Source organism: Neophocaena asiaeorientalis, unplaced genomic scaffold (assembly GCF_003031525.2).
Source record: "Neophocaena asiaeorientalis asiaeorientalis breed wild unplaced genomic scaffold, Neophocaena_asiaeorientalis_V1.1 scaffold396, whole genome shotgun sequence".
Taxonomy (NCBI): Eukaryota; Metazoa; Chordata; class Mammalia; order Artiodactyla; family Phocoenidae; genus Neophocaena; species Neophocaena asiaeorientalis.
This window is the reverse complement of record NW_020172455.1, coordinates 4,505,571-4,521,262: the sequence shown is the minus strand read 5'-3', so window position 1 is coordinate 4,521,262 and position 15,692 is coordinate 4,505,571. Positions and strand designations below refer to the sequence as shown.

The 15,692-nt window shown below is 54.0% G+C and overlaps 1 long non-coding RNA gene across 1 annotated transcript; it reads right to left on the bottom strand.

Moving 5' to 3' along the window:
* Positions 1–239: 239 nt before the first annotated feature.
* Positions 240–9,009, bottom strand: LOC112394762 (uncharacterized). Its single transcript, XR_003002204.1, has 3 exons — positions 8,836–9,009; positions 1,145–1,815; positions 240–496 (listed from the first exon to the last, which is right to left on the bottom strand). It is a non-coding gene; the product is annotated as an uncharacterized LOC112394762 (long non-coding RNA).
* Positions 9,010–15,692: the final 6,683 nt, after the last annotated feature.

The following is a 15,692-nucleotide window of genomic DNA, read 5'->3' as shown; positions in this document are numbered from 1 at the left end:
GGGCATGTGCAGCCCTGCGTTTCTCCTGGCACTGCCACCACCAAGCAGGGGCCTTGAAGGGAGTCCTGTAACTGCTCTCAACCGAGGCTGGCTTTTCTGAAAAGCACCTTATCTCAGACTTTTGGGTCTGAGGACCACTTCATACCTTTAAAACTGAAAGAGCTTTCTTTCATGTGGGTTGTATCTGAAGATATTTACTGTATTAGAAATTAAAACTGAGAAAAATTTTTGGAGGTTTATCAATTTGTATCCAAAATAACAATATAAATTCATTACATATTGGCATAACTTTTAAGAGAAATCACTATATTTTCCAAAACAAACCAAAAAAACGGTAAGAAGGATGGCAACAGTTCATAGTTTTCCCAAGCTCCTAAGCGTCCAAATTCACGGAAGACAGCCAGACCCTCACATCTTGCTTCTGCACTCAGTCTGGGACATTAAGCTGCTTTGGCCGAGGTGTGGGAAGAAAATTTAGCCTCCGACAAATACGTAGCTGGAAGAGAGGACAACTTTGTAATAGGATTTTCAGATGACGGTGGATACTCTTTGATACTACACCGAGACATAACAAGAGGTAGTTTCTTTCTTTTTTTTTTTTTTAACATCTTTATTGGAGTAAAATTGCTTTACAATGGTGTGTTAGGTTTCTGCTTTATAAGCGGTAGCTTCTTAAAGGTTAGTTGCCATTGGAATCTGAAGCCATATCAACTCATTTTTTAATCACTGTTAATTAAAATCCACTAGCTGTCATGTACTTTGAATAGTTTTGCTTTGTCTGAGGCGTGGCCAAAAGAGGTGGGTAAGGCCATCCATTCGAGCCAGGTTGCCAGAGTTGGAATCCTGGCTGTCTTACTTACTCCCAAGTTACTTAGTTCCTCTGTGCCTCAGTTTCCTCAGCTGTAGAATGGGTCAATAATAATAGCATCGCCAGGGCAATGAGACGCCTGTGCACTGCAACGAAGAGTAACCCCGCTCACTGCAACTAGAGGAAGCCCGCGTGCAGCGACGGAGACCCAACGCAGCCAAAAATAAAATAAATTTAAAAAGGCTACAGACTGCACAGTCCCATTAATACAAAAAATAATAATAATAATAGCTTCTACCTGGCAGTATCACTGTGAGAACCAAGTGGCCTACTTACACTGAGGCTCTCACTGGGCGCAATTCTCGCTACTGTGGCCTCACCATTCGCAGACGTGCTCATCCTCTGGGAGAGCCTCGGGGACCGGCCGGCTCTCCCAGCACCCAGGCAGCCCATGGTCCCCACCTTGGGTGACGGCATGGCCAGGAATCTGGAAAAGTTAAACAGAAGGTAGCTCCTCCTGGCTCTCTCCCCCTCCTATCAGTGAGGGGTGATGAGTATGGACAGACAGGAGCCCTTCGGTCTGGAAATCTGATGGGTCTGGGAGGAGATGGGGGTTCTGGGGGTTACCCAGACCCCGTGTTTCCCCTATAGCTGTCCCAGGTGGTCCACAGTCATCACCTTCCAACGTGGGCACGGGTGACAGGAGGGGTGACCCGGGTAGCACCCACAGGTCCCGCCCAGCCATCCAAGCAGGGGAGACACCTGCATTTGGGGAAAGCTGTGTGAAAGCCCCCATCACAGTCCACACGGTCTCCACACCCAGACATGGGCCACGTGCCAGCCCTGGGGGGAGAACCTGGGGGATGGGACCCCTGCCCCACGAGGCACAGCCCCAGAAATGGTGTCACCGGAGAGGGGCAGCAGGGCGGAGGATGGGCTGCTGACGGTTCAACCTCAGATCCTCAGAGAGGCATGGAGTCAGCACAGGTGGCTCAAACAGGAAGTACCTGCAAAACAGGTAACAACCCCCTGAGCGAAAACACACACGACAAGCGAAAGGGGGATCCGAGCCGACTCCTGGGCCTGTTCCACCCACAGTTTCATCTTGAGGAAGTTTCCTGACCCTCAGTTTGCAATGACTCTGGACCCAGTCTGAGTTCCTTTCATGAGAGATCTTTGTCAACATCACCACCACTCTTGCCAAAGTCAGGAACTAAGGAAATGAATGTAGCTGGATAAGAAGTAAATTAAGGGCTTCCCTGGTGGCGCAGTGGTTGAGAGTCTGCCTGCCGATGCAGGGGACACGGATTCGTGCCCCGGTCTGGGAAGATCCCACATGCCGCGGAGCGGCTGGACCCGTGAGCCATGGCCACTGAGCCTACGCGTCCGGAGCCTGTGCTCCGCAACGGGAGAGGCCGCAAGAGTGAGAGGCCGGCATACCGCAAAAAAAAAAAGAAGTAAAATCAAAGGACACAGTTACGTGGCTAAATGCTCAAAATAAGAAGGAAAAAGATGAGGAGAAGGTGGTGGAGCGGTGAGAAGCGGGAAGCTGGAAGAGGACGGGGGGAGGGGGAGAATGCCCACCGTGGAGAGCTTACAGTGCTCATCACCACGTGTAATCACAAGAAAGGGAAGGTCAAAATATCATCCCCTTAACTAAGGGATCTGCCACAAATCACGAAATGCCAGGCGTACCCCAGACTCCAGAGCCTTCTCCTCTCCTCTGCTAAGATTGAGGGACTTGGGAGCGGGAAGATGTTGGAGAAAGTCAAGCACATCCGCATTTGCTCGATAGCTTGTTGTCAGCATTTTACACACAGGCAACCATAAGTGACCTCCATGAGTAAGCAAGACACAGCAAATGAGGCTGTGACAAAAGGGTCCAGTTGGATATGACGGCGGGCGGGCCATCGTGCCGGGGTCAGGAGAGCCGGGCTCCAGGGCCAGACCTGTCTCCAGCACGCCGGGGCCCACGCCCAAACCGCTGAAAAGCTGGATTTCTTGGCCCTGTAAAGTGATGGGCGGTGGGGTGGGTGAATTCAGTGGTTTCTGAAACTCTCTTCGGAGGAGTGCGGGTGTAATTATGAGACGTCAGCAACTGATACCACCATGTGTGTTCACCCCACAAAGTCCATGAACTCCCAATGAACATGAAAAGACCATCCCTGTTTGCAGATAATACGACTTCCTAACCAAAAATGTGTAAAGAAGTCATCTAACAATATTATCAGAACCAAGAGTTCTGTAAGATGGCAGGAGGAGAACATAAAAAAGTCAGTAGCTCTCTATAGAGCAATAATAATTAGAAAACTTTTAAGCTCCCATTACCATTTATAGCTTATAAAAATAATATACAGGAATAAACCTAACCAGAGAAATGTAAGACCTATATAAAGAAAATTATCAAACATTTCTTATTAAAAATCCTACTCCTGGATGCGAAGCCTCCTTTTTTAAAGACGTCAGTTCTCCTCCAATATAGACTATAAATGCAAAACAGAAAGTTGTCGTGGAATTAACAAGATGATTCTAAACATCTTACAGAAAAAAATTACACAAATTTTGTCTAAAAGATTTGGGGAAAAAAAGACAAACTATTAGGGAGGACTTGCCCTTCTAGCTATCAAAACATATAATAATCTGTAATAATTAAAGCACCAGGAATATTTGTGCAGTGATAGACAAATAGACTAGTGGAATATATTAGAGTCCAGAAAGAGACCCATTGGAAAGGGAAACTCAACATACAGTAAAGGAGGGTAAAGCAGTTTTAAAACATGGCCACAGATCCTTTGAAATGTCTTCCATTTACAGGTGGGATCTATGTCCCCTCACCTTGAATCTGGTTGGACAGGTGACTTCCAACCAATTAAGTGAAACGTGCCTTCCAAGGCGAGGCCCTAAAAGGTCATGCAGCTTCTTGCTTGTTCTGCTGCCTCTCAGTGCCTTGAGATTCCACCAAGAAGTCAAACCACCCTGAGGCCTCCGTACTGTGAGGAAGCCCAAGCCACACAGAGGTCAAGTGTAGGTGATCCCATCACAGTCCCAGCTGAGCCCAGCTTTTAAGGCACCCCAGCCCAGGTGCCACAGTGACAGGCAGCCCTGATCTGAGGTCAAAGCCAATCATTAGCTGGTGGGTGCCCACATCCTGATAGGGACCCAGTGGATGGTGGTCTCCTTTCCTTTCCCTTCCCTGATGGAAACCGTCACAGGGAAGACACAAGGCAGCCCCTGCAGGCGTCGTGTGTTTCTTGTAATTACGGCAGTAGGAGTCCTGAATACTGGGCCATCCCGTCACTGGGCACGGCTGTCTTCAGAAAGTGTCTCCATCTTCCATCAGTGGATCTTTGCATCTGTGATCAGGGAAGCCAGAGGCTGGGAGAATAAGGGCAGTGCCTGCTCTGGGCTCTGCAGACAGTGACTGCCTTGCTGGGTGGTTCCAGGGAAACAGAACAGAAACGGCTGGAGAATGACTCTAGGAGATGAGCCCAGAGCTGGCGTCTAAAGCTCGTGGGACAATGACAGTGACAGCTCGCTGGACGGCAATGAGATGGCCACTCACCGGTGTGCCAAGAAAGGACTGGAACTTCTTCCCACTACTTAGTCCTTTCCATTCTCATAAGCAGGGGCATTTCTTTTTCTCATTCAGAAGACATCAGATACAGAAAAATCAAAGAACAGACACAGAGCCCAGAAAACGCCGGGACAAGGACTCACATCTGCCCGAGGTGAAGCATAGGTGGGCCAGACCTGAGCAGGTGGGGGTACGTTTCTCTGGAAGAAAAACACTGCCTACACTAATGTACCTCCTATTAAAAACTGTCCAGTTCAAAAGGCAGAGGTACACAGCACAATCAGACAATCAGTGTGGCACTGCTCATAAAAGAGAAAATTTGGAAGCAACTTAGACGAATGTAGGAGAGGAAATCCACTGAATCCAATGGGATGCTTACCCACAGGATGAAATTTCAGGGGCCAGATAGCTGATGTTGTATGGGGAGGTTTATTGACAAGGAAATATGTTTAGAAGAGGTTGCCAAATGAAAAAGAAACGTTTGCAAAGACGGACATAGAATACGATCCAGTTTCGGCCGAAGGATATAAAAGGCAGGAATTTACATACAGGCGTAGAAAAGAATTTGGCAGTTAATATCACAAAATACAAGCAGCATGCCCATCTGAGTGGTGACGTAATGGGTAGTTTTATTTTCTCTTTTTTATTCTGTATTTTCCAAATTGTGAACATGTATCAATTTTATGTTCTGGAACAAGATAAATGTTTTTGTTTCATTTTTCAAATCCCACGGAATTGAACCATATCTGTGGTTTACAAGCTCTTTGGCATTAAACGATCCCGGGATTCGCTGAGGTCGCCGGAGCAGGTATTCTGGTCTCTACTTCATGGCTGGAGAAGTGGGGTTCAGGCTGACTGGTTCCTGCCTAGAACAGAGGGACCCTAGGCTGGATGTCCGGGGCTCTTTCTTCACTGGGGAAATCAAGGGAGCACAGAATCTAAGAAGGACAAGCGCCCCAGGTCCCCCCAAGTCTGTGCCGGCCCCCAGCTGGACTGAAGACCCCAGACCAAGGAGCTGCTTCAGCTCTTCTCAGCTCCAGTGTCGTCATCTTTGTGCTTTGTGTTTTTGTGTCCCGTTACTTCCTGTCACGACGGAGGTTGCTGCCCGAGCTCTGGGCCACAGCGGAGCCTCCAGTGGGCACTTTTCCCGCCATAAATGGCCTGGGCTCCCACAGACACCGAGCTCTCCTCCCAGCCTGTTCTGGCACACTCCCGACCTCCCCGTCCAGGAGGTGTGACATCCGTGGGGTCAGCTCCCGGAAGCTCTGAGTCTCTGGGGGTGGGTTCCAGGCCGGGTCAGACCAGCCTGTGTTAGATGCTCAGCATCTAGGAGATTTGCTCCTGCTTGGCGGGCCTGACCTGAACCCCGCGGGGAGAAGAACGGTGCCCCGTCAGAACCATGGGAATCTCTAGCCCAGAAGCAAGCAGCGTGGAGGGCCTTCCCCGCTGGCGGAGAGCAAAGCCTCTGAGGCCTGGGGCAGAAGTCCTTCACTCTGACCAGGCCTCCGAGGAGGCAGCAAACCCTTGGGGTTTGGGAGCCAGCTGAGCCTGAGCGGTCAGCCAGGGAGCCCGTGGCCTCACCGGGCAGGGGTGTGGGCCGACGCCATCACCATTTGTCCCGACTGCCGAGCGGTCCTCCCCCACCCCTGCCTCGGTCTCTCCATTTCATGGCACCCTCTCCCGCTGACAGCAACGGGCCTAAGCAGCCGCGTCACCTTCCTGGTGAAGCGTCTTCAGCTGTGCCCAGCTCAGACTCCCCCTCCCAGCACTGAAGGTGCCTCAGCCAAGTTTTCCAGTTTCCAGACCATCCACTGCACCCCACACGGCCCTGGGGTTCCAGGCACCCCGGCCACTGGCTCTGCCCCAGCATCTCTGCATCCTCCGCCTTGGCCAGCACCTTGACCTCCTGGAGGCCCTTCTCCTGCATCAGTTCCCACTGGAACCCTGCTCATCCTTGGCGATCCTGCTAAAATTCCCCTCCACTGCCACACAGACCCCTCAGACCAGACCCCTGCCACTGGAATTAGACCCGGCCCTCCCCAAACACACTCACTCTTGAGCCCCTGTTTCCACAGCACTTGCAGCCTCTGCCTCAGTCCTAGATCCACCTGGTCCCCCCGACTGACTTCTGCAGGGCAGAGACCACCTCCTGTTCATGTTCCAACCTCGCTACCCCACCACCATCTCCTTCCAGGACAAGACCCTCTTTGTACACAGTAGGCAGTCAGTGAAGGCTTGTAATATTGACATAACTTCACGGCCAGCTACAGATTCTGCTCCTAATCTAGCAAAATGGCAGTACTGTTTGGTACAATGAAATCCACAGGTTGGTGAAAATATTCTCAGAGGACCCCACATCTGACTCTTCGAAGCTCTAAGCTCCCCGTGGAATCTTTTTTTTATAAATCTCCTTCAATTCTTGAAAAGACCTCAACCTTTCATCACGTGCTGTGCATAGACTCTGTCCTGAATATCTGCAGTGCTTTCCCCATCTTGCCCAGTCACCCAAGGCACAAAGTAGAATCAGCTTTGGAAATCAGAACCCAGAAGGAGAAGCCCCCACCCCCGCTAAAATTTCCTGGGAGGGGCCTTGCTAACCTCCCATGACCATAGGTTATAGGCGAGGCATCTGAACCGTGGTGCCGTGTGCTTCTAAACAGATGACGACCTGTCACCATAACAACACCCACATCTGTCATTACCTCAGAGAGAGAACACGTTTTAAAAGAAATCTACTTGGCAACATGTCAGGTTAACTTCTGCGATTCTTATGGATTCCCTCAGGAATCCAGGCCTGAGTACCGCGGGGCAAAGGATGAACAATCTAGTAGGGGCTGCCACAGGCAAAGTGGCCTCTTCCTCGACCTGTCCCCACCTGTCCTTGGATGAGTCAGGTACAGTGGCCTCCCCGAAGCCACAGCCCATTGGCTTTGCACTCAGGGCAGTTACACAAGCCAATGGTTATAAAAATAATAGCTGCTGTTCTGCCGCGTTGCATGCATAGGCTCTCTTGATGCTCAGGACAGCCTCTGCAGCAGGCGTTACCTCCACTCAGAGACGACAGGCCGGCTGGTTCCAGCACCAGCCCGGGAGCTCCAGCCCTCCCCACGCACCGGCTGCTGTCGTGCAGGCGAGGGCCCCGGCTGGCTCTCGACACACCATCCACATGCATTTTCCCAAAACCCCATTTCATAGAGGAGCAACTGTCTTGGACAACGGAAGCCTCTTGTTCAAGATCCCTTCAGGAGGTGCCGAGACACAGGCTCACCTCCCCTGGGGGAGCCTCAGGGAACACACGTCTCTCCAGCCGTATTTACACCAAGTAAGGGGCCCAGGCTGTCTCCCTCTGAGCCCGAGAGGCAGATACCTGGGCGCCTCCCATGCTCGGCTTAGGGATGAATTCCAACCTCTTGCATTCGCTAAAAATCTTTGTCATCTAGGCTGTCAATCCTTCTGGATCTTACAGGGAATTTTCTGTGTATCTGAGGGGAATGAGGACTACGGAAGAAAGCGTGAGACTTTCATGCTCAGGAATCACCCCCAGCATCTCGTCGAGATGCAGGTGCTGATTGGTTGAGCGGGTAGTGGGGCCTGAGGTCTGCATTTCCAACCAGCTGCCGGGTGAGGTGGCTGATCATTCATCCCACCTTTAGGGAAAGGGGACAGGGCCCTTCTGTTTAAAAGAAAAGATGTATTGTAAAAAGATGCAGTGTTTCCCCCAGGACTATTGCACGCTGCCTGTTAAGACCCTAAGTTGCTAAGGAAGCCTTCGAGAAGGGGAGGGGGCCTGGCTCACAAGGCTGACCTCTAAACCCCTGGAAGCCCTCCTGGGCGCTAAGCTCCCTGTTTGTAGCAGGATGGCTTCTCGTTTCTGATTTCCCAGTGCCTGGCCTAGTACCTGGAAGGTGCTAGATGCCCGAGAAACACTGACTCAATAAAGGAAAGAAGGTAGGAGGGAGGGAGGGCGAACGCCGTCCCCGGCCCAATTTCCAGCTCACCGCTCCCTCCATCTGGCCCCTGCATTTGCCAACGGCCTCCCACCCGAAGCCACCACTGGAAAGCCGGCTTCCGCTCCACGAAGGAGTGAGCTCCCACCACCTTCCCCCGATGCTGCCGCCAGCCCACCCGTGACCCGTGGCTACCGCCACCCAGGTGAGCCCAGCCCGGCCCGACCTCTCCAAGCCCACGCAACCTGCAACCAACCTCCCTCTTCAGCTGCCGCACCTGCTTCGTCCTGAGCAGGACAGAGGCGTGGACAGAGGGGCCTGCAAGAGGCGGAGGGCACAGCTCTGCCCATGGCCTCTGCTCCCTTCCTGAGGTTGCACGCGGAGACCCGGGCCCCTCCGGCGGGCGCTGGCAGCCCGACCTCAGGCCACCTCACTGGCCCCCAGGGACCTCACAGGCCACCCTGTCAAGGTGCCTCCAGGTTGGTGAGCAGCCCTGGGCCACATACCTGAAGCAAGCAGGCGACCTCAGCAGCCAGGCTCCCGGAACCTGCAACAGGAATCAAAGTGAAGAGCCCTGGACAAGATGAGCTACAGGGGCAGGGGGTGCAGGGAGGGCTCAGCAGGAGAGAAGCGGCCTGCGGACGAGGCCACGTCACCCGGGAGACTCACCCCAGCCCCCAAAGCAGCCACCGAAGGAGTCAGCGAAGGAGCTGAGAACCCGTGGCTTTGCAGCCTCAGTCAGTGATTGTGAAAGGGGCAAACGTTTGTAAACAGCAGCTTTGCACAAGACTCCCCTTTGGTTTTGTTCAACAGTTACTGTTTAGAGAAAGTCACAGCCCCCCACCCCCAAACACACGCACACACATGCACACACACACATACACACTCACTCACACACACACACTCACACACACGGCAGATGCTACTCCTTAATGGTGTTCCTGAGGAATCCAGTCGTCAAGAAAAGGAAGGTCACTGGAGAAAAGAATCGCTTTTTTATTCCCCCAAATTGGCTTAAATTAGCTCCTATCTCAGACATAACGTCCTCAGAGTACCTTCCGAGATTGACTCCCGGCAGACACACAGGTGGATCTGCCCTCTTTTAGAGGAAGTGAGGGGAGCGCTCTGTCGCCCCGATCTAGTTACGTTTGCTTTCCTTTCCTGAAATAGAGGCTCAGCCGGGAGGTGCATCCACTCATGAGTTACCCATTCCAGAGGGGACACGACAGCAAAGAGCATGCAGGGGACAGATGGACGGTGGGGAGGTGCTTTTCCTGCTTCTGCACCACGGGATGCTCTTTCCATGAAGGACCACAACGCGAATGTAATCGCCATGGCTTCTCTTCCACCCAACACGCCAAACGATGGGGGCCTGTTATCCCCTTGGCTCCAGGAAGACCCCCGAGTCTGAGGTGGCTGCCACAGAGCTGAGCCGAGGCCCGGGGGCCTCCAGGGCCGAGGAACCTCGGGTCAGTTCCAGGGGCCGAGGCCCAGCGCCAGCTGTCTGCGTTCAGGGCTGACTTAGAGCGCGGCCGCGGGACCCCGCATTCACGGGCACAAAAAGTCATTGGCAGAAGTGCTCAGCAATATGGCCGGGCAGCCAGACTTTCTCACCAGCAGACAATGCTTGGTCGACGTCGCATGCCCACTAGGAAGCACAGCATTTCATTAAACAAACAAGTACAGATTTGGTGGCTCCAGCTTCTATAGAGACGCGAGGCTTTCTGCAGCGGAAGGAGTGCTGGCAGCTTAAGCCCTAATCCGTCACGCAGGCCCCAAAGTAGCCATAAACCCTGAAAGAAACGAGCATGGGTTTAAGTGAGGTGACAGCCAAGATCACTGAACGTTATCCCTCTTCACTCTACTTTGTCTCCTCCTTTGTTTTTCTACCTTTTTTTACCCCACTTTTCATGTATGCTATGTTCATACATTTTTATTCCCTTATAAGCCACCTGAAATCCTTTCTTGAACAGGGAAGGATACAGTAAAATACCTGAAGTGAAATGGGATGAAATGGGATGGGATGAGAGGAATGATCGGCTGTCAGCTTGTCCCTGACTGAGGAGGGGAATCAGCCCCAGTGTGACAGCCCTGCACGTGCCCCCCTGGGGCCAGAGAGGATGGGCTCCCGCAGAAGCAGCTTGTCCCTGACCGAGGAGGGGAATCAGCCCCAGTGTGACAGCCCTGCACGTGCCCCCCTGGGGCCACAGAGGATGGGCTCCCGCAGAAGCAGCCATGTTAGGGATTTTAAGAGGTTTCCAGCTTCCATGGCTCCCAGTCCCCCAGAGAGGTGTTTCTGCCGTCGAAAGACCAGCAGCGTAGGAATTTCCTGGGCTGCCGAAAACACACGCACAAAACTAAAACTCGCGTTTCTGGGGCCCCCCGAGTCACAGTCTCTGGATGGATGGGACCAGGGACCCGTACTTTGACCAGGTAAGTCCTAGCTCAGGACATGAGCGCCTCTGCCCTGGAAACGTCAAGCCCCCAACCAGCTCCACGAGGTGTTCCCAGGGCCCTCCCAGGGTCCAGCAGCGCCTCCCTGGTGCCCAGGTCCAAGCTCCCAGAGCATCCTTGCCGGGCCTGCCTTCCCTCTCTGACAGACACCCACTCCCCCACGAAGCCACAGCCAGGCGGTGCCCTCCTTGCTGCCCCTGGACTGAAGCTGCCCCGACTCCCCACGCTCCCCTCCCTGTATGACCCCCATCCTGGCACCAGGGACGCCGCGGGGGCCTGTGTGGCTCCCAGGCGGGTCTCCCCCAAGCCTGCCAGCACCGTCCACAGCTTCACGTTGGCCTTCACTGAGCCTCAGACGGGGCACACGTCAGGGGAGTGTTTATTCAGCAAACATGTGGCTATTTATTACTTCCCTCCTGGAAGTCACTGGCCTCAAACACACAGCTCGTGACAAAACAAGACCCAGCCAGACCCCTCACTCCATAACAGTTTGGAAGCTGTGTGCCTTTCCAGGTCTCTGAGCCTGGTCCCCCCACCAGCTCCCCCTCCCTTCTCCCTGATCAAACATGACTTAAGTTTCAGCCTCAGCTTAACTGCCACCTCCTCTGGGAAGCCTTCTTTGATTTTTCTCTTATGCATTCAACAAACATTTCCTGAGTGTCCACCCTGGCTCAGGCGCTTCACAGGCAACCAAGTGATCCCTGCCTCGACCCTGGAGGGGTAAGTAAACGTCACAGTGATTCGAAGTCTCAGCCCCTCCCAGTGCCTCTGTCAGAGCCCTTTTCCAGTCCTCTTGTTTCACTTCTACATCTTTATAATTATGTATCAAATGCACACACACACAACACACCCACACACGCCCTCTAACAGTGAGTGAAGGCTGAGTCTTCTCATTAGCTAGGAGACTTAAAAGTTCTTCCAGAAAGTTTTATTGACAGAAACCAGGCCCACGGCAGGGGAATGTAGGTAAGGCTAAAAGTGAAAACTAACACCCATTAAAACCACAATGAGACGCCATTACCCAACTATTAAAATAGCCACGGGCTTCCCTGGTGGCGCAGTGGTTGAGAGTCCGCCTGCCGACGCAGGGGGCACGGGTTCGTGCCCCGGTCCGGGAGGATCCCACGTGCTGCAGAGCGGCTGGGCCCGTGAGCCATGGCCGCTGAGCCTGCGCGTCCAGAGCCTGTGCTCCGCAACGGAAGAGGCTGCGGCAGTGAGAGGCCCGCGTACCGAAAAAAAAAAAAAAAAAAAAAATTGGCCAGAATCCAGAACACTGACAACACCAAATGCTGGTGGGGATGCAGCCACTTTGGAAGACAGACTGACATACTCTTCCCAATCTGATCCAGCAATCATGCTCCTTGGTACCGACCCGAAGGAGATGAAGATTGATGCCCACACAAAACCCTACACGTGGATACTTACAGCAGCTTTACTCATAACTGCCAAATCCATCTTGCTCGGAAGCAACCAAGATGTCCTTCAGCAGGTGGATGGGTAATCCACTGTGGTATAGCCAAAGAATGGAATGTTATTCAGCGCTAAAAAGAAATGCGCTATCAAGCCATGAAAGTATATGGGAAGACCTTAAATACAGCGTCTAAGTGAAAGAAGCCAATGTGAAAAGGCCACATATTCCTTGACCCCAACCACATCCCATTCTGAAAAGGGGAAACTATGAACAGAGTAAAAAGATCAGGGATTGTCAGAGGTTAAGAAAGAGAGAGGAGAGGCCCGAGTAGGCGGAACGCAGAGGACGTTTAAGGCAGTGAAAATACTCTGTATGACATTATAATGATGGACATACCATTGTGCATTTGTCCAAGCCCATAGAAGGTACAACTCCAAGAGTGACCCCTAATGTAAGCTATGGACTTTGGGTGATCACGATGCATCAGTGGAGGTTCACCAGTTGTACGAAATGTCCCACCCTGGTGGGAGTGCTGATAGCGGGAGAGACTACGTGTGAGTGGAGGCAGGGCGGCATAGAGGAAATCTCTGTCTTCCTCTCAATTTTGCTGTGAACTTAAAACTGCTCTTAAAAACATGGTCTTAAAAATGTTTTTAAAAAAGAACACCCATCATGAGAGTAGCCACCCTTTGCTACTTACGCTTACTGGTGACAGAATCAAGGGCCCCGGCTGTAACGGTCAGAGCTGAGAGCACACACCCTCCCTGGCGCCAGCTGGCTGCAGATGTGGCAGCGGGGATGGAGCTGCCCCCCCAACCCAACCCAGGCTCACTGGAGCTAATCGCAGCATGGAGTCCAGGGGTGGGTCAGGCCAACTGCCTGAGACCCACGGGGACATCAGGAGACAGGAGCCGCTCAGGGAGAACTGGCTGGCAGCCTCCAAGGCCAGCGATGTCCCGAGCAGAGTGAGGAACAGGGACGGTACAGGCCTGGAGCCCAAGTGCCTGGGGGGCAACGCCCGCTTCTGCCTCGTAGCAGCTCTGTGACCTCGGACACGTTACTTTGCTTCTCAGTGCCTCAGTTTCCCCTTCAGTAAAATGGGGAGGACAGAAGCCATGGTCTCCACATTAGAAGGTTGCTGTGCCGTCTACATGAGCTGATACTTCAAGCCCTCTCGGAGCCAGACGGAGGGAGGCGGCACGCAAAGGCTCCTGTTACTACTATCACTGCCACCACCCAGCAGGGCACTGAACCCTTTCTGTCTCTTGGTTTATTTAGTCCTCACCCCCGCCTCCAAGGAGGTCTTATTATCCCCGTGCTCAGATGACTTTCCCAAGGGTCCCGGCCTCCGTCATGTTGCTTTGCCTTTGGGGGTCGGAAGTCCCCGTGGAGGGTGTGCCCCGCCTGCAGCGGCGCCCCCCTGCCTGGTATGTCCATCCCTCAGGTGGGCTTGGCCTGGGCATGTGAAGTCCCAGCTGCGAGGGGTGGGGGAGGGGAAGCTGGACAGAAAAGTCCCAGGTAATGTAAATGGAAACTCGAAACGCCAGCCCTGCACCTGGTGTTTTTGCATTTCCCAAGACAGCTTAGACCCCAAGCCACTTCACATCCCAGCCTGGAAATTCCATGCTGGAGCTTATTTAAAGTCCAGCCCTCAGGTGACCTGGAAGACACCTGGTCTAAGCCAGACCCCTTGCCAGGGGCCCTCAGAGCCACAGCCTGTGGGCCGGCAGGGAGGCTCTCTGGTCCAGAGAGGACGGAGCAATGCTCTGCCCCCCGGGGGCTCCTGGGGGCTTCAAGGGAGACCCCAAGGCCACTTGTCCAGGTTGCGGGCAAACGCGCCCTTGTGCCCCCAGATCACATTGCTAGAAACCCCGAGCATCTGGTTCCCTCTGATGCCACATGTGCGGCAGCGTACCCCAAAGACACAGGCAGCATGACAGAAGAGGTGCTCAGACCGCCTACATAGCCCACTCAAGGTCACAGGTCACTGGAAGAACCCGGACGCGGGGCCAGGCCTGAGCCCGAGGCGCCTGCACTTTCCCAGGGCCGATCTGAACAGGAACCGTGGCCACCACGGTTTAGGGAAACCAGCACGAGCCTCAGTGCTCTGGGGAAACCCCAGACACCAGAAGACAGAGTCCCTGGCCGTGAGCCGCCGTAGATTGTGGGACAGCAGATGCAAATGACCAGAGTCTAATTCCCGCATCAGCAGGGCTGGCCCAGCTGCGTCAGACAGACAGACACGTGCCAAGTGGTCAGGGGCGCCGGGAAGCCGAGGAGACCCGTACAGCCGCGCGGTGTGAGGGGCGATGCAGCCAGCCAGCCGGCACCCACCTGTAAGCGCTGATGCCCACCCGACGTGGCTGCAGAAGACACGGAAGTAGGGGCAGCAGGCCTCGCCCACAGCCAAGACCGGGCCCCAGAACACAGCTGCAGGGAGAAGGCGGCCGGGAGGCCTTCCAGCCCCAGCAGAAATGTTCATCTGAAACGAGAGGCGGGTGGAGAGCACCCTTCAGAGACCCTAACCACGGCTGTGCTGGGTCTACACCGCACGCATCCTGTGTGCATCCCTGCAGGGGAGCAAGCCCGGGAGGGGTTAGGGGGTAGCGCCCGCCCCCAGTTCTGGTGGGCTAGGCTGCAGCGCCCAGATCTGAGCCCCACTGCCCCCCAGTTCCCAGAACAGGTACAGCAATATTTGTTTGACTTGTCCACTTACCACTTCCCCAGAATACATTCCTGCATGTCGGTTGCTCCAATTCAGGAGGCCGCCCAGACTTGAACTACTAGCCCTCCTGTCTACCGGAGCCCTTCCCGAGAGGTGCTTCGGTGAACAACCACGACACTGACGGCTATTCCCCAGGAACCAAACGTTCAAGAGCAAAGAGGCAGAGCAAGGCCAGGTGCTGAGTGAGGGGCTCCTCAGCGGGTAAGAAGCCAAACCCACGCGGGGCAGAGCTGGGGCACGAGGGCCGCCTGGCCGCCTTCTCCCGCCGTTACCCTGAGCCACGCGCCCTTCGGCGTCCCAGCCCCTACGTGAGCGCCTGTCCTCTCACCCAGCATGCTGTCCCTGCGCTCAGGGTCCCTGGTCACCTTGTGGATTCAGAGGGCACAGCTCCCGGATGAGGTGACAGCAGCTGAGCCAGCAGCCTCGAACGTTCGCTGTGACACCACCACCAACTACATCATCAGGCAAACGCCCAGGCGCTGCCTTCACAGGGGAAATGGGCCAGACGACGTGAAAGCAAGAATAAAACCCACACTGGGAGGGTTATTTTGATCACCCTGTAGACTTGTAGCAAAGACGCGGGCAGCTACAGGGGCATCCCGGGCACCGGGCAGATTTCTCTCGCCCTCTGTCGTCCCTGCCCTGCGTCAGCCTCCCTCGCCCCCTCCTCAGGAAACCGAGCAAGTGAATCAGGTCAGAGCAAAGCGTTCCTTGTCCTGCCATCTCCACAGGGAAAGCTAATTAGTCGCCAAATATTCAGAATGGGTAATTGC